Below are 19,042 nucleotides of genomic sequence, written 5' to 3'. Positions count from 1 at the left end.
CAGTGTCGCAATACAAGCAGGTAGACGGGTAATGACCCTCTCCACAACAGCTGTTTCCACCGGAACCTATTCTCACAAGATAATTCTACCAGGAGAACTTGAATTAAGTAAAAGATGTAGTTAAAAGTATTGATGTAGTCATACTGCATGTGTTTGTGAAGCAAAGTGCGCATTTGAATCTGAAACTGTATATAGAGATAGGAGTTTCATCCATCACTTTAGATGGCGATTAAGGGCCTAGAAACTCCCGGTGACCCCTACACGAATCCCTTCAGTTAATTCAAAACACCATTAGTTCTTTAAATTGTGTCCCTGATGAAACCGGAGAAAAAGTTAAAAGGAAATTCAGTGCGGTGTTGGACAAAAACCCAGAACTGAAGAAGTTAAGCAACTACATAAGTGGAATCAGACAGTGTTTGCCAGAATAATTTTCTGAGCAGTCAGTACCAGTGTACAAGTGTTACCCAGTTACGTCCGTCGACGTAGAACGATCATTTTCGACGTATAAATTAATTCTGTTCGACAACAGAAAGTCACTGACCCCTGAAAACATTGAAAAACAGTTGATAACCTACTGGCATACATCATTTTGCAAGTAGTTAAACTGTTTGTCGATGTAACACTGAGTTAAAATTAAGTAATGCGTTTGTAAGTGTATTTTGTTTTATTTTTAGTGCATATTTTCGTGCATATTTTAAACATTTTTAAAGCATATGTCCATGCATATTATTGGAGTTTTTAGTGCATATGAATCCGGGCCCAACTAATGACCGACTGAGGCCTCTCCATCTCGTTCACTCTCCGACCAACTATGGCCTCTGCTTCCAATTGAACAATGACTGACGCTACAATATGCACCCAGCTTTTATAGACGTTGGTTGACACACCTACGTAATCTCCAGAAATAACTATGATCTACTCCCACCTCGCGACAAATGTTTCACACTATGGCGAAATCGCCCGCAGCACCCAGTAGGTTCCAAGAACGTGAGCTCACCGCTAAATAAGCACGATGACGTAGCAATGACTTGGCAGTATCGCCAGCAGTATTGCACAATGTAGCAATGTCATATTCACATCTGATATACAGCTACTCTTACTGTACATGTCTTTAGTTTTAATCTACACACACGCATATATGCATACATTTAACTACAATCACGCAAGCGACAAGCATTGCAGAATTGAATTGAATAATAATTATAATACAATAATAGTAATCTCACAGATAAAATAATAATAGTAAGGACATAATACAACAACAACAACAACAACAACAACAACAACAATAATAATAATAATAATAATAATAATAATAATAATAATAATAAATAATAATTAATAATAATAATACAGATATCACCTTGTAACGGGATTTGAACCGTTACAGCACTACTCTATTGTCTGATCAGCCTAACAAAATCAATACATACACTTTTGTAACGGGCATCATATTACATTTTTAATGAAGTTACGTACAGAGTGTGCGGGCCTCTGAAGACGTGGCCCCACCTCTTCACTATTCTGGCAGTCTTCAGTACAAAATACCATGATGTTTTAATTCAAAATGATTTACAGTTTTTGGACCTTAATAATCTTCATTCTATTACAAATAAAACTTAATGCAAAAAAATTGAAGGCGATTTGTTTGAAAATTGCGCGCTAACACTAAAAAAAAAATTCCCTGTACAGATCATGAATACTTCAATTAATTCTGAACAGTAGCTGCCTCTATGGATCAATGGTAGAGTGTCGGCTTCCGAATCCCAAGATAGCGGGTTCAAACCCGGCAGAGGTAGTTGAATTTTTGAAGGGCAGACAAAAGTCCATTCGACCCTCCATGTCGTACGATGTCGGCATATAAAAGATCTCTGGTGACACATTTCGTGTTTACCCGACAAAATTAATTATATCGCAGCCATAGAGGTCCAGGAGAGTTTCGGTTTACTCTGTCTGCCATCTAGTAGGCCTAGAGTAAAAAGGAGCGTCGAAATTGATGAGCAGACATCCAGATGGCGTCAAATTGAAATGTTTACACACAGCGGTTGAGGCCATATTATTATTATTATTATTATTATTATTATTATTATTATTATTATTATTATTATTATTATTATTATTATTATTATTATTATTATTATTATTGAGGGGCTGCCTGGCCGAGGCGGTAAAGGCGTGCTCGGTCCGCCCGGAAGGACGTGGGTTCGAATCCCCGTCAGGAAGTCGTAAAATTTAAGAAACGAGATTTCCACTTCCGGAGGTTCATATGGCCCTGAGGTTCACTCAGTCTACACCAAAAATGAGTATCAGGTTAATTCCTGGGGGCAAAGGCGGCCGAGCGTATATCTAACCACTCTACCCCATCACGTGCCGCGGTTAACAATGGTGGAAACCTTTACCTTCCACTCCTCCAAGGGCTTTCATGGCCTGTACGGTGGTGACTGTCTATTATTATAATTGTTACCGTGTTTTGGTGGATCAGCAGAGGTGAAAGAAGGTGCGGGCTGGAATGGGTCTAACTACAAGTCCGAAAGATGAATTAAAAATTTAAATAAAGGTTATATTTTCAACTGATAACACGATTTAACAATAGGTGAAATAACAAAGAAAAATCAGATACAATGCAACTTTACAAACGAAAACACAAGTTAGGGGGTCTTTACAAATTCTGGGCTACGAGCCCCAAAGTTTAACAATTTCTGAGCTCTCAGCTCACAACCACAAATTACCAAAGGGCAGAAAACCCCTAATTACATGGAGCATTTGCTCCCACCTCGTAATGTCAAGCCTCCTAGAGGCACCTTTCAAAATACCAGAAAGAGCTGACCCGCTCTCAATTGTCCAAGCCTATTAAAGGCAATAACAGATTATTACACTAAACTGCCATCAAGGCACAACTTATAATGGAACAGGGGTACCTCGTACCCAATCTACTGGGCCTTCGCAGGAAGGAAAACAAAACGGGTTAAGTTAATGGCCCAAAATACAAAGCTGAATGAAGGCGAGTACTTGCACTCCTACATGAAAGCTTGTTAAAACCTAAGTAGCGCTAAGCCAATACACAGGGGCTATTCCCATACTATAGAGGTGACTCGTATAAGAAAACGTTTAACACATTAATGAAGAGAAGAAAATCAGTTATGAAAACGTAGTCACCTCAAATCTAAATTGAAGGGGAGCTCGAGAGGGTAAAGCACTCTCTATCCCCGATTTACAGTTAAAGTAATAAGAAAATGCTACATAAGCCGGCACTAAGTTACATTTTTAAACAGGTAGGATACTTTGAAAAGGTTTCGAACTTTCCCCGGGGGTTAAACTGCTGAGCAAGAAAGAAATAAAGATGTTAAAAGGCCATTACCTTTGCTGAAGAGCTGCTGCTCGAAGGAAGAGGCGCAACCTTGCTATACTTCCATACACTAAGCTAGATGTTGTAGAAGTGGCGAAGAGACGAGAAAATCAGCAGTTTTTAAACCCTCGTGGAAGATTCGAGACCTTTCATGAATAATAAAGACACACCCACTCAATTTTATTGGGTAGCTAAGAGTTACACATGGAAATTCGAAGAAGAAACCTCTGATAGGTGGAAAATTAATTACAGAAATTACTGATTGGCTACGTTCAAAACAGGCGGAAAGAAAGCTTAATATTGCCAACCCACAAATGAAAGAACAAAATTTAGTAACGACCAAAACTTATAAATACAAAATTTCTTCAACCAAAGTTCCTTCACTTCGCACCAGGGTGCATGATCATAGTTTTTGGTAGAGACATCTGTGAGAGAATGTCCACACTTCTTGATAATTAGTAAACAAAAACAATTCGAAATTAACACAGTGACATCTTCAGATAAATGGTTGAATTAATTCAGTTTATAAGGTTCAGAGTTTTTCCAGTAGAGGAGCACTTTACGGGGGAAAATTCAAATGTGCGACGTATGGGTGTACCAACGGGTACAATTATTATTATTATTATTATTATTATTATTATTATTATTATTATTATTATTATTATTGTTATTATTGTGAACAGTTTGCCAATCACCGAGCGAGTTGGTCATGCAGTTTGGGTCGCGTAGCTGTGAGCTTGTATTGGGGAGATGATGGGTTCGAATCCCACTGTCGGCATCCCTAAAGATGGTTTTCCGTGGTTTCCCATATTCACACGGGGCAAATGCCGGGGCTGTATCTTAATTAAGACCACGGACGCTACCATCCCATTCCTATCACTTTCTCATCCGTATGTCGCAGAAGGAGATGTTTTTACATATCCTGATTTAAAGAGACTTTCTTGCATTTCATATTAGCAAATGAGCTAAAGATGTCCTGAGAAAGATATCTTCCTTAAACTATGAATACATTTTTTAAACGTAGAATTCTATTACCTATCTATTTAAAAATCGATTTTGGCCAACTATGGACCACATAAAATACTACGATTTGGTGCCAGAATTATTACATTCTCTTGCTTGCAGCTTCTTTGTTTTCATCCATCCAATGTTGTTTCCTCTTGGTCACTGTGTCCGGAACCCCTCAAATGTTTGTACCGTATCTTGTTTCTGAACGTGGTTCTGTCATGGATATCTTGTTCCTTGATGTTCATTTTTTGAAGATCCTTCTTGGTGTTGATAAACAAGTTTTCATTCGAACTGAACTTCTTAAAATGGTTGAAATTCATTTTTAGTGAGTCTGTCGTCGCTCATTTTCGATATGTGTCCGGAGAATGTAATCCTTTGTTTTCGTTTGACGTCTGATATCCTGCTGCAGGCTTTGTTGCTGCGCAATCGGTGCCAGCGCATTTTATGGGATCGAGGAATTTTCTTATTTCTCTTTTTCTTCTATGTCTGTTCTGGTTGCTAATCCTAGGCATTTCGAAGTGTATATACACTCTGGTTGGATCACTGTCTGATGGTGTCAGCATAGTCTGTGATCGCTTTCATGCTTTATGTGTTTTTCATAAGGTGGAATGCAAGCTCCATTTTCCTGGCTCTTTCACAGTTTCCATCTTTATCGAGCTCGTTGGGTTATATGATCTCACCAAGGTACTAATTATACTGTTTTTCGGGGCTGCTTTAATGCTGGTCACAAATTTTTCTTTTCAAACGATATCTGCAGATCTGTTTTCCATGCTATCTCTTGTGAGGTGAAAGGTCTTCTCGTAGCTCACCGGTTATGGCACCACACTTTTAAGGTAAATTTCGGCATGACATCAATTATGAGTACAAACCGCTAATTTTTGGCATGATTCTTTGTAAGATCTGGCAAAGGTTTCTACGTGGTTTCTACGTGCGTTACATCAGGACGGTCTTCATTGGATGTAGAGTTCAATTTATTATTATTATTTCTATGTTCGGCCTTTTATGGCTTACTTATATGTGTCTTGACACGTATTTCTAAAGGTTGATATTCTCCCTTCGTACTTCCGCCGCGCTTGCATGTTGCTATGACAACGTGCCTTCCCCGCTTTTCCAGCCAATTGGGCTGGCCTTCCTCCCCTCCCTCCCGTCTGCCGCTTGCTCGCTTGTCGAGCTACGGACAGGGCACTTGACTTGCCTGATAGCCAGCGGCCGGAGATATTCTCGGTGCCTTGAGTGACAGCGGCTGGTCCGCTTGGGTTTTCGAACCCTGCCTTGTCCACGGTGTGGAGGTAAGCCCTACTAACTATTGACGCGGCCACCAAATTAGGCGGGCGCGGAAAACTGCGCTGTCGTCAGATATGGGAACGGCGAAGCGATAGATGGTCGAGAGTCGCTTACCACCGGGCACGGATTGGCAACACTGATCGTGCAGTGCTGTCAAACTGAAGCCAATCCGCTCCAGGTCACCTTACACGAATCATTCCCTGTCATGCAGCTGTTGAGCTCGCACCGTAAGTGCATTAAAGATGGATAGTGAATGTGAATTGATTTGGGCTCAAGTCAAGAGAGAAGTGGCAGAGAGACACAAGACATTCAAAATAAAGGACGTAGAAAAACTCACGTCAGAAGCCATCGACCGTGTTACTGCTGCAGACTGGGAAAAGTGCTTCAATCGCGTGGAAAATCTTCAAACAGACGATTGGCTCAAGGAAATAGTAAGGGACGAAAGAATGGAGCCATTCATCATCATTGTAAAAGACAACTCGATAGATAGTGAGATGAGTGATGACCGTGACAAAGAAATCTTAGATTGCCTTGAAGCTAGAAACCGATTCTTACTTCATTGTAAATTAATATAAACCTAGTCTTTAACGTAGTTCTTTTTCTATATTACCCAGTACAATATACAGTATTCAAATATTTAAAGTTATAATGTAATAAAACGGATACAGATTAATATGTAATCCGAAAGTATTTACGGCGTCCTGCAGCCTGTGCTGGTGCGCGCGCCACGAACTGCCTCAGCTAGCGACATTTACGTGGTCGCTTTCCATATTTCCCAGGAAAATTACAAGACTCACGGAAATATGTTTCAGATAAAAAATATAAGTCAGGCGATTTTTTACATTTTCTCGCAGACAAAATGTTATTGGCTGAAAAAATAAAAACTTGGCCGCTTACTGAAATTTTCAATACATGATTCTACGGATTTAAATTTCCACGTTCAAGATTTTATTTTAAATAATTATTTAAAGTGGTGTATGTAGAAAATAGTTATACCACTGAAATCAGCAGTATTTTCTGAAGCTTGTAGTATAATTTGTTGCGAAATATTATATGAACTAACATCAGGAGCTTGAGAGACAACAACTTGCCTCGCGCTCCAAAATGATGTGTTCAGTTAGACTGTCGTGACCTACCTGTCCTGTGAGACGATCTCGAAGGTTGGTCACCAGGCACTTGGATGTTGAAGTATTACCTGACCTGCCGAGCGGAATGTAGGAAGGTAATTTGTAGGTATGACTCGTCCCGCAACTCCCGAAATAAAAGATGAAATGGTTTCCCTGTCCTTTATTGCTGAGGACACTAAAACTACTATGTACAGTATATTTACAAGTCTGAATGTAATGATCTATTGAGAGAGCGAGCTTGCTCCACGCGCCTACTGTTCTACTACGCGTCTATCTGAATCTTGCCCTGCGGCACTTGGGCTACGCCCGAACAGAATATCGTTCTGACAAGTACGAACTATTAGCTGGAAGAAGGCCCCGCGCCATCTTGGCCAGGGGTTATATCTCCGCTCCTGAACTCAAAGTTCTATCCCTACCTCCTTGGGTCTTACGGGCATTGCTAAACTGATCATCCAGTCACTAGCGCCCTCAAGTGGCTATTCTCAATAGTTGTCACAGTAAGTGCTGCTACCTAGGCACTACTGTCTTCTGTCTTACTTTTGTCCTCATCTTTCCTTGTTTCCCTAGTGCATCTGTACTGACCCTGAATGGCCTTGCACTGGGCTTTATTTCTTTGTCGGCTTCGGCGGCCCGCTGCCATACTAGCTCTGTTTGTCGATACACAGTAAATACCTTGTTGTGATCAACAAGTCCCCGCTCTTAGTCAACTCTTGTGTAAGCGCACTTCGCAAGCTCTCTCCACTACATGTAACTTCTTGAAATGTTTCCCTTTTCTTACAGTAACTAAATCTGCCTATAATTATTATTCAATTACATTAATGCTACAAGGTGTCTCCTGTCTTTGATTATCATTCTAACACTAATTAATCTCCTCTGACACCTTGAGCTCAAGACTCGGCTGCTAACCCCGGCTGCCTTCCACCTGGCAGTCCGCCGGTTCGAGTCCGTGGGAGGTCGGTACACGACATCTCCCCCCTTAGGGAAGAAATGGATGCAACCATACGTTGCGTCCATTTCTGTCCTACACTATTTATACTCTGATGTTGCCGGTACGTAAGGATCGGCGACCCTGTGGTGAAGGGGAAGGTTGTTCTCTACTCTGATTATCACTTGCATCCATTTCTATTGCTTCTGTAAATCTCACAGGCGTACTAGGGCGTCCCCCAGCAGGCCTGGAGTGTAATTCCATGATCTCCGCAGACATCTCCGGGCGTCCCCGGATCCGCCTGGGACGTTGGAATATAGTTAAATCCTCATCTGAAGTCTTAACCTTATCTCCCTTCGTGATTACCGTTTGTTTTATACATATATTAGGGCAATGAGCCCGTGCATCATCAAACCATCTCTTTGCTGGAAACCCTAGTTTCGGACAGCAACAATTACAACAATAACAAATTAAAATTAAACTTATGATACCAACAACTATCCACACAATATATCTGTATACATTAATATGCTGATAGACCATTTGTCTTTGCAGTTCTTCTTCTTTTTGTCTCACCATATCTTCCACTTCTTGTGTCTTATGGGTAGCCCATTGTAAATCGTTAATGTGATTTAGCAAATTATTTAAGGACAACTTATTCATTTCGGGTATCTGTTCTAACTTGATTTCACTACCTATTTGTTCACAACAGTCATAATCAAGTGTGACTTCTGGTACAAAGTCTTTACTTTGTGTAGTGTTCACTTCACCTACACCTTGTATTTTACTATGTGGCCCATATACTGTGCAACCTGCACTTAAAACAAGAATACCAGTGCCTGTTAACCTGATATCACTGGTGGTATCCTTACACATGCATGTTACTTTAACTTCTTCTGGGGATACGTATATATATCTGTTAGCTCTGATAGGTATCCACATGAGCTGTTGAACGGGAAGTATTCTTTTATCACAATAATCTGGAATCTGACTAACTCCTAAGATAAGCTGGACTGCACAACTCTTTTGAGTGTACACTGTATTAATAGGGAATTTAACATGACATAGTCTCCAACTGGGTGTTACTACCTTACATTGATTTACCTGTTCTTTATCTAATTGAACATAAGTTTGTTTTTCCTTGTACATAAGGATATAATCCTTGGTCTCTTGAATATAAACAAAATGGTGTGGATTACTCTTCATATACGTGGGGAATGGAATCATGTGAAACATTGTATAAGTTACCCTATCTGTAAGGGGTGTCTTGATGACGTACACTAGATAATTTTTGTTGGCGAACACTTCCACTGTGGCTACCTTGTAAATCAAGTAGCCGTAAGCTGATTTTAAATCAAATGGCAAGGACAATCCTTTAGGGAAATCTCCCTGAGCTTTCTTATAACCTTTAATAATATCATCTGGTGAAATTATTTGCACCTGAATGACTCCTACGTGAGCATTCATTATACCTGATAATACAACACTGTAATGCTCATACAGTTGTATGAGAAGGCCTTCAATCTCAATTAAATGCCTATTCACTGAGTTTTCTAATTCTACTTGCTTAAGTGCCTCTGTAATCTGAAGCGTGCTATTGGCAAGATAAGATCTAATTTCTGCAATGTTTTGAGTTAATCTCTGCTCATTGGCTGTGACATCGTAAATGGTGCTGTTCATAGATTGCAATGTTGATTTTACTACTATCATCTGGTCTTTTGCAATTTTCATAATTGAAAGCTGTTCCTGCTCTAACTCACTAATTTTTGACTCATATTTATCGGCATCCTCTTGACTTAATGTTCCAAATAATGCCTTTGCGATGGAACCTACTGCGTTAATTAGGCCTCGTTTTCGCCTAGTGTTATCCGTTTCCCCTATTGGTTTAGTAATCCTCGTAATTAATTCCTTCGATTCCCTAATTCTATCTAATTGTGCACTTAGCATTTTAACATCCTGTTGACATGTTAGGTTAGTACTTCTTTCTAACTGTGTACATATTAATTGAGTCCAGTGTATGTGTCTCTTGACATTTGAAAATACATCACTTAATTTATTCAGGTTTACATAGGTAACTAATGTCCATTCCGTATGGTATAACTGTATCTCACCCTGATTGTCGAAGTATGCCCCTGGAGTACTCTCATATGGTGTCACCTTGACATCCAGTACTTCTCCGGCTATTCTGTAGCGGTGTGACGTCACGACTATCACTGCTACTACGATGGACAACAATTCTAACATTCGCGCCATATCTGCTGTCTACCTGCAAGGTAAAGACAGGATGTGTGTTACCATTCGCTTCCCAGTTCTCGTTTCTACAAGTACAATTTCAAACGGTTCTTATGTACTTTAACCCGTTTTCCTTTCTTGTTCATCTGTAGGGTGCAATTCACCCCTGAAACATCTACTATTTCGTACGGACCTTCGAATGGTGGGCTTAGCTTTCTGGATTTTCCTCTTCGCAATGCGTCATTGCGTAATAGAACCTTATCACCTACCTGAAAGGTGACCTCATTTTGCTTTTTGTCGTAGTGTTCTTTTTCTAATTCCTTTCGCTCTATTAAAGTCTTTCTGGCGGCCTCGTGATTTCGCCTAAGCTGTGCCGTCAGTTCCTCCACCACGTTCTGGTGTTCATTGTAATTCATTTCAGGTGGCTTTTGCAGCACACCTGGGATATTTGCCTTCCTTCCAAAAATTAATTCGTAGGGTGTGAACCCTGTACTTGTGCTCTTTGTGGTATTATACACAAAGCTAGCTGTAGGCAAATACTTGTCCCAGTCATTCTGCTCCCCTGAGCAGACATAATGCCTTAGGTACTCCGTGAGCACCTTATGGGATCTCTCTATGCTACCGTTCGATTGTGGCCTGAAAGCCGTAGTGTGTGTTTTACGAATGCGCAGCGTTTTACACAGCGTCTTAAACACATCACTCATGAAATTACTACCCTGGTCAGTGAGAATCTGCTCTGGTATCCCGTAGATACTTATTACGTTATTGATTAGCGTCCGTGCCACGGTTTCTGCCTCCTGATTAGGCATGGCACTCGCTACTAGGTACTTAGACAGCTGATCTTGGCATGTCAGTATGTACCTGTTTCCTGCCTCTGTCAACGGAAGAGGTCCAACTACGTCTAGGGATATCTTCTCAAAGACTGTGTTCGGGGTATCCGTAATTCTCATGGGAGCCCTGACGTCTGGTCTGGTCCCTTTATTCTTTTGGCAGGAGGGACATGTGCGTACATAGCGCTCAATGTCCCCTTTCATGCCCTTCCACTGAATTCGTTCACGTACCCTGGCGTACGTGCGCGCTATTCCTTGGTGGCCTCCCACCAAAGAATCATGACATTCTTTCAAAATGGCTAGCTTTTCAGCTTCGCCTAATTCGTTCTCTTCCTCAGATAAGCTACCTTCGGGCGAAATCTCCTCTGCGTTAGCGTCCTCGGAAACCTCGCTACCGTCCGCTTCAATTCCCTCTGCCGTAGCGTCCTCGGGTTTTGAAGACAGCACCTCCTCCCTATTCTCGTCTGAGGCCTGAGTTTCTACTGTTGTCTCTGAGTGAGACCTGTGCTGAGCAGAGTTAACCACTCGCGCTTGGCACTTGGGTTCAGTGGGATTCCTACTCAGGGCATCTGCATTGCAGTTCTGTTTGCCCTGCTTATACACGACGTCGAAGTCGTATTCCGCCAGCTTCAGCCTGAACTTTAGCAGGCGTGAAGACGGATCTTGCACGTTGAAGACCCACTTCAACGGCTTATGGTCTGTCACAACAGTGAATTTTCTACCAAACAGATATGGTCTGAAATACTTTACTGCCCACACTATTGCCAACAATTCTTTCTCAGTTACGCTATAATTCATTTCTGCTTTATTAAGCGTTCTACTTGCATAGGCAATTGGAAGGTCTTTTCCGATAGGTCCTTGTGACAATACTGCCCCAACCGCTTCGTTGCTCGCATCAGTGGTAACAACGAATGGTTTTTCAAAATCCGGATACTGCAATATAGGTTCCTCAATTAGCTTTTGCTTTAGTATCTGGAACGCTTGTTCCTGATCGTCTCCCCATACAAAGGGAACGTCCTTCTTCACTAACTGATACAGCGGTTTCGCGATTTTGCTGTAGTTAGGTATGAACTTCCTATAGTACCCACTCAGTCCGCAGAACTGCTTGATCTGGCGGCTAGTGGTCGGCCTCGGAAAGTCCTTAACGGCCTGTACCTTACGTGGGTCTGGTAAGACACCTTCGTCAGTAATTACATGTCCTAGGAACGCTACTTCGGTTCTTAGGAATTCACACTTATCTGGCTGGAGTTTCAGCGTGTTCTCTCTCAGCCTTTGAAATACGTCTCTTAGCTTCGCATTGTGCTCCTGGATTGAACTCCCGTACACAATGACGTCATCCAGGTAACACAGACATTTTATACCCGTTAACCCTGTGAGCACATTGTTCATCAGCCTCGTAAACGTGGCTGGCGCGTCTTTCAAACCCATGGGCATTTTCCTGAATTCGTACTTGCGTCCTAGCGCAGAGAATGCTGTCTTTGGCCTGTCTTCAGGCTTCAACAACACCTGGTGATAGCCACTCGCGAGATCTAAGGTCGAAAAATATCTCGCCTTGCCAAGGGCGTCTAACAGTTCTGAAATTAATGGCAGGGGATAACTGGTTCCTATCGTTATCTCGTTTAATTTTCGAAAGTCGATCACGACCCTCCATTTTTGTTTCCCTGAGGCGTCTAACTTCTTGGGAATTAAAAGTAATGGCGCATTCCAGGCTGATGTGCTAGGTGTGATAATTTCATCATTCAGCATCTTATCTATTTGAGCTTGTATCTCCCCCTTCTGTGCTTCGGGAAGTCTATATGGTCGTACATTAATTGGAGGTTGATCTTGGGGTGTAGGGATCTCATGCTGTAGTACATCAGTGTGAGTTAATTTGTCTCCCTCAAGATGGAATATATCATTGTACTCAGCACAGATGGCGTATATCCCTTCCTTATCTACTTGCGTGAGGTGATCAACTCGCAAACAGTCTATCACCCGCTGTGATCGGGGCTTCTGAGTGGCCGGTTCTCCGTTTGCCACTCTACTGTTCTGCTCTACCTTTCGCACTTGTGCCAGGCAGGTTTTATCTACCTCCTGTATGTGCACTCGTGGACTGTGTAAAGTCACCGCCTTTTCAGTGGTATTCATCATGCTAACCATTGCTTCATGGTGCTCTGATTTGGTTAGGCACCCTGCGAGGTACACCCCTGGTATCACCTCTTCCTTCTCAATAATTCCTAAGGGTAGATTCCGATCTACTTCTATAACAACGACCTTCTGGGTCCTTGGTTCGAGACGGATCACCTTCGTCTCTCGTGCCCCCATAGGGTATTGTCGCCCTCTTATGGTGACATGACCTTCCCTATAGTCAATCACGCTATCTGTCAGGAGGTCTCGCCCAACTATACCATCCTGTGTTAATTGGAAGTCACTCCCTACCACATGAAAAGTGTGACTTGTGTTTCCAATGGCAAAACGTACAGTACCCTGGGTGTAAATTATTCCCTTACTTACACCCGCTAATTCAATTGATTTACTCCCGTCAATCAGGCATTCCTTGGGTACCGATTGCCTCTTAACTAGGCTGACATCGGACCCAGTATCTATCAAAAATCTCAACGGTCTTCCTTGGTTTGCGACCTGGATCAGCACCGTGCCTTCTACGTCAGAATTCTTGGGACCTTCTGGTGTGCGGGCCTCCGTAACTGTCCCCTTGCTACGGGCCCGTTCTAGTTTGCCGCCTGAGCCACGGAGGTTTTCGTGGCGTGCGTACTGCCACCCTTCTTTTTGAACCAACAGTCTTGGGTTCGGTGTGACCATCTATCACAATGTTCGCATTGGGCTCGGTATCTTACGGCCTTGCCCCTTATGCGACCACCCTGAGCTTGGTCTTTCATGGCCCTGTTGCCCGTGGACTTGCCTTGGGCTTTTCGACAATTTCTCTGAATGTGGCCCTGTTGGCCACACGAATAGCACCTACGGCTATCCGTACGCATCACCGGAGTGTGTGCACCTTGAGTGCGTGAACCTTGTGTGTGTGCACCTTGAGTTTGTGCACCTTGTGTGCGTGCACCTTGAGTGTGTGCACCTTGTCGACAATTCACATGTATGTGCCCTTTTCGGCCACAACGATAACAAATTCTGTTTTCTTTTGTCACTGGGTTTGGTTGTGTACGTACTATGCGCACTGTTTCTCGTACCTCTGTTTCCTTATCTCTTTGTTTCTTTCTACATTCACGTTCAATGTGCCCTGTCTTCCCACAATAGCGACATTTTAATTTACTGAATGTGCCCCCTGTAGCTGTATTGGAACTAGCGGTCTGTGTAGTGTGAGCCCCCTGCGTTCCTGTGTTCTTACAGTTCTTTGCTACGTGGCCTTCCTGGTTACAATTGTAACAGACCACCCTAACGCTAGCATGTGTTGGCTTAGTATGCCACTTTGTTGCTGCACTGCGCTCCTGTTCTGGTTTGCGCTTGCTAAATCCTGAACTATGTTTGTGTTGTAGGCCCTCTCGTGCCTTCTTTGACAATATTACGGTTTCTTCCTGCTGTGCAAGTGCAACGGCCCTCTCAAAAGTGATGCCCTTTTCTGACTGCACTCTAGCTTGTATTCGAGGGTTGGCTAACCCTTGTATGAAACTAGCAACACATATTTTTCTCGTTATTTTCAACTGCGCGTCACGATCCTCCTCTAATTCATCCTCAAGTATTGCCTCTCTAAAAGAAGCTGACAATGTTTCTATTTTGTGCGCCCAAAGTGCGACTGATTCTCGCGGGTCCTGCGCTGTTTGGAACATTTGACAAATGTACAAATCTAACGTGCCTTGCTGGCCATAATATTCTATCAATGCCCGCTTGGCTTTCTCCCAGTTATGTATATCACGTCTGTACAACAACTTATCTCGGGCTCTGCCCGTAACCTTAGTTAAAATATACTTGAAAAACAACTCTTGATCCTCATCCTTAATCATACGAACAGCAGCATCTACGTTAGCTATGAACTCATGCAATCTATCTGGTTGACTGCCATCAAACTCTCGTCCAATGAGGCGATGTCCTTCTACTACTGTAACAAAAGGCCCACTCATACTTACTGATTCCACCTCGTCAAGCATCTCAGTGCCTTGGTCTGCTGGTACTGAACTATTCTGTCGTGCCATTTGAAATAAATATTCAGCTTACCTTAATCTGCAATGCTGCTTCACTGCTGGGCTGGATGAGTAGTCGGCTGTATTGCTGCGTCTCCACCGGATGGCGTTGTCTGCTACTGGACTGCTACCCCTCTGCTGGGCTGGCTTAGTAGGCTGCGGTAGTGATGCTCCTCTTCTGCGATGCGCGGCACACGAACGAAACTACGCGGTAGCGCGGTTCGGACAATCTTCTGCGAAGTCGCGATTTTCTCACACGGAAATCTTCTGCGAAGTCGCGGTTCTCTTACGGACAATCTTCTACGAAGTCGCGGTTCTCTCACGTTATTTCGGTGAGTTGACACTGTTCGAGGATCGAACTCGGGACCCTGCACTACCTGACACCAAATTTTTATACGTGCCTGTCGTGACCTACCTGTCCTGTGAGACGATCTCGTAGGTTGGTCACCAGGCCGTTGGATGTTGAAGTATTACCTGACCTGCCGAGCGGAATGTAGGAAGGTAATTTGTAGGTATGACTCGTCCCGCAACTCCCGAAATAAAAGATGAAATGGTTTCCCTGTCCTTTATTGCTGAGGACACTAAAACTACTATGTACAGTATATTTACAAGTCTGAATGTAATGATCTATTGAGAGAGCGAGCTTGCTCCACGCGCCTACTGTTCTACTACGCGTCTATCTGAATCTTGCCCTGCGGCACTTGGGCTACGCCCGAACAGAATATCGTTCTGACAAGTACGAACTATTAGCTGGAAGAAGGCCCCGCGCCATCTTGGCCAGGGGTTATATCTCCGCTCCTGAACTCAAAGTTCTATCCCTACCTCCTTGGGTCTTACGGGCATTGCTAAACTGATCATCCAGTCACTAGCGCCCTCAAGTGGCTATTCTCAATAGTTGTCACAGTAAGTGCTGCTACCTAGGCACTACTGTCTTCTGTCTTACTTTTGTCCTCATCTTTCCTTGTTTCCCTAGTGCATCTGTACTGACCCTGAATGGCCTTGCACTGGGCTTTATTTCTTTGTCGGCTTCGGCGGCCCGCTGCCATACTAGCTCTGTTTGTCGATACACAGTAAATACCTTGTTGTGATCAACAAGTCCCCGCTCTTAGTCAACTCTTGTGTAAGCGCACTTCGCAAGCTCTCTCCACTACATGTAACTTCTTGAAATGTTTCCCTTTTCTTACAGTAACTAAATCTGCCTATAATTATTATTCAATTACATTAATGCTACAAGGTGTCTCCTGTCTTTGATTATCATTCTAACACTAATTAATCTCCTCTGACACCTTGAGCTCAAGACTCGGCTGCTAACCCCGGCTGCCTTCCACCTGGCAGTCCGCCGGTTCGAGTCCGTGGGAGGTCGGTACACGACAAGACATTTCTTCGCCAGTTGCTACATATCCTTGGCAACAGTGTAATTTCTCTGACCCGCCTAATTTGGTGGCCGCGATAATAGATAAAACTGAAGTATTAGCGCGGGTTAGGACGAAGGGAGGACCTCACTACTGGGTGTGTAAAACGTTCAGGCATATGACACGATTGTAATCCAGTGCCTTTTTATTTAATTCCATACGTGCAGGGACTTTGGAAATTAGCTGCCGCCTCCATCGTCAATGGTTTAAGATTAATCGAAGCTAGTTTTCTCTGGTATTGTATGCACTGGGTGCTTGTATATGGAGGGCAGCTTTGAAATAATGAACTTGTTATAATGTCCTGGTTGAGGTGTTATATTAAACCTTTGGGACTTAATGTCCAGTATTTATGTACTCCTTTCACAGCCTGAGGCTGTACTGAGATTTAAATTGTATTGTTCTATATTAGGGGAAAGCCCACTGAGGGGTTTTGCTTTAGTAATAAATATGGTTTTCTGAAAGCAATGTTATCTTGAAACAGCCCCGGGGCCGTACGCTTTTCCTTCTTTCTTCTGTGGGAATGTTTGTAAACCTACGCATGGTACAGAGTGGTAGCAGAGCGTGGTTTCGATCCACGGACCTTTGAATTATGGGCCCAGCACGCTCCCACGTAAAATTGGAAATGCGAATCTTACATTTGATTAAACCAGTTACTTCAAGTTTAGACAGGTTGGCCGAAATACTCGAAAAGGATACAGGCTGAATATTAGCAATTTTACAAATGGCCTTGTGTGAAATAACCCAAGATTCACTCACGAGAGAAAAGACACTTCCCGAGTCCAAGAGTGTTTGGGGAGGTTCATTATTTAACTCGATCGAAATAAAAGGAGCGAAACCCTTAACATCACCCGATATTTTCAAGCACTCGGGCGGGCAATCATACCCTGACTGAAGGGGAAGATGGGAATCACGTCTCTCAACAACAAGGGAAGAAGGATCGGCTCGAATAGAAACCGACTCCTGGCCTAGTCAGAGCTCTGCGGAACGATTAGGGCACCGCCTCGCCAAGTGTCCCCTTAATCCACATCGAAAGCAGACGACTCCCGAGTCGGCATGCCGAACTCCCTCGGCAGATACTACCACAGCCTCGAGTTCGATAAATGTACGAGGGCGAGTAGCAAAGCACAGATAAGACCGATAATTAGGGGAGATGCCCTCCACGATCGTAGACACCATTTGCTCTTCAAAGTAACCAAGTGCGAACACCCGAGCATAAAATTTAATATCCGAAATAAAATCAGACAAGCTCTCACCTAAACGCTGCACTCTAAAATAATGTTTCTGAATTAAAGAATTAATAGCACGTGCCGGGATAAAATATGTCAACAAGTTCGCATGGAACTCGTGCAAGGAAATTTGGGCCGCTATGGCATCAACAATTTTATCAGCTAACACACCGGTGGCATAGGGGTAAATAATTTGGAGGACCTGTACGTTCGACATTCCGAAGACCAAGGCATGGTCCTGGAATTCGACCCAAAATCGAAGGAACAACACAACCTCGCTCGCCGAGCTGACCGAATAACAAGAAGCCTTTTTCAACACATGACTCAAAGGGTGAGGAAGACTAGAAAACCCCGCGTTATAGAGCACCGAAATAGACTGCTGATCCTTGCATGAAAGGCCGTCACGATTTGTTAATGGAGGCATAGACAAAGGGGCTGACTGCCCATTTAACTCAACTCCGTCAACTGCCTTATTCGACTCACCTTCAGCCGCAGTAACGGAAAGGCAAGTGTTCTTAGATTTAGCTGACAACCTCTTCAACCATGAATCAACCTTCTCTAATAATGTGGAGGTTTCCGATTGCAATGCCTCAACCTGACCCTTAAGGTCATCCTTAAGTTCTAAGGAGCGCAAATCTTCGATCCTATGTAAATAGTGGTTCAGACTACCTTGAACCCTCTTTAACTGATGAACTGAAGCAATATCAGTTTCCAAAAAATCCATGACTAAGATAATCTCTGTTAAGTTTGCCCGAATCAAGGACGTCGCCCCACCGACCTCGCTATCAGTATAAACAAGCACAGTAATAGGTTTATCAAGGTTCCACCTTAATAAATTCCCATTGTTTTTCACAGTTCCTTTTGACTCCACGTTCCTAATGAGCAGTTCATACAATAACTCTTCCTTTCGCAAAGACCCCGGATAAGGGACCTATCGAGCCGCCATAATGTTCTAACACTGTTAGACCCACAGGTCGAAAGAATTCCAAGAGTACACTCAAAGATAAACGGAATAATACTCGAATTGAAACCAGGCCCATTCAACCACGCTCCGGGATACCACTCTGTACCCTGCGTAGGTTTACAAACATTCCCACAGAAGAAGGAAAGAAGGAAAAGCGTACGGCCCCGGGCCTGTTTCAAGATAACATTGCTTTCAGAAAACCACATTTATTACTAAAGCAAAACCCCTCAGTGGGCTTTTCCTTAATATAGAACAATACAATTTAAATCTCAATACAAATATTAACGTTGTTCCATGAAATTGTATTAAATCTTTCCAGAACCGGAAATCAAACCAGGTACAAGTGGGTGGGAGGTTACTGTTTGGGAAAACTAACTTCTAATGTTTAATTCATCGATAATATTCACCTAATGATTTATTTTCCCGCTGGTTCTGCGGTGTAGAGGTAGCTTGTCTGCCTCTTACCTCTTCGGGTTCGATTCCTGGCCAGGTCAGGTTTATAAAAACCTGGATCTGAGGGCTGGTTCGAGTTCCATTCAGTGTACTTGATAACAATTGAGG

This window comes from Anabrus simplex, chromosome 8 (assembly GCF_040414725.1).
Source record: "Anabrus simplex isolate iqAnaSimp1 chromosome 8, ASM4041472v1, whole genome shotgun sequence".
NCBI classification, from domain to species: Eukaryota; Metazoa; Arthropoda; class Insecta; order Orthoptera; family Tettigoniidae; genus Anabrus; species Anabrus simplex.
This window is presented reverse-complemented; position numbering follows the sequence as displayed.